The sequence below is a fragment of the Belonocnema kinseyi genome, chromosome 8, assembly GCF_010883055.1.
Source record: "Belonocnema kinseyi isolate 2016_QV_RU_SX_M_011 chromosome 8, B_treatae_v1, whole genome shotgun sequence".
Taxonomy (NCBI): domain Eukaryota; kingdom Metazoa; phylum Arthropoda; class Insecta; order Hymenoptera; family Cynipidae; genus Belonocnema; species Belonocnema kinseyi.
The window spans coordinates 25,667,819-25,668,421 of record NC_046664.1 but is presented as its reverse complement, the minus strand read 5'-3'; positions in this window follow the sequence as shown (position 1 = coordinate 25,668,421).

The window sequence follows — 603 nt, the reverse complement described above, 5'->3', positions numbered from 1 at the left end:
CTCAAGGGCGTACTCGCATATTGCTTAAGATTTATTCACAACTCACGAAATAAAAACAGAATTACAGGCCCTTTATCCCAAGCTGAACTTGAAACTTCCGAGATTAAAATCATTCAGTTAACACAATCGTATGCATTTTCGAAGGAAATTTGCGATCTTTCACACAAAAAACAAGTAGATAAAAAAGGTGGTTTGCTTTCTTTAAATCCATTTCTTGACCAAGGAATTCTCAAGGTCGGAGGGAGGCTCGAATACGCTCAAATTTCCGAAAATCAAAAAGACCCGATTGTCCTTCCAAAAAATCACCACATTACGAGACTGATAATTCGCGAAGAACATGTCCAAAAAATGCATTCAGGTACTCAAACTACCTTGTATGGAGTCCGCGAGAAATATTGACCAATTGATGGTCGAAATGTTACACTACACACCATTCGCCAGTGCGTAACATGTTTCCGAGTTAAACCCCGGGGTGTCGAATACCTTATGGGAAACCTCCCGAAAAATAGATTGCAATCCATTCGACCATTTTTGAATGTAGGTGTCGATTTTTGTGGACCATTTTTTATCAAAGAAAAACGCCACCGTAACCGCCATAAGGTA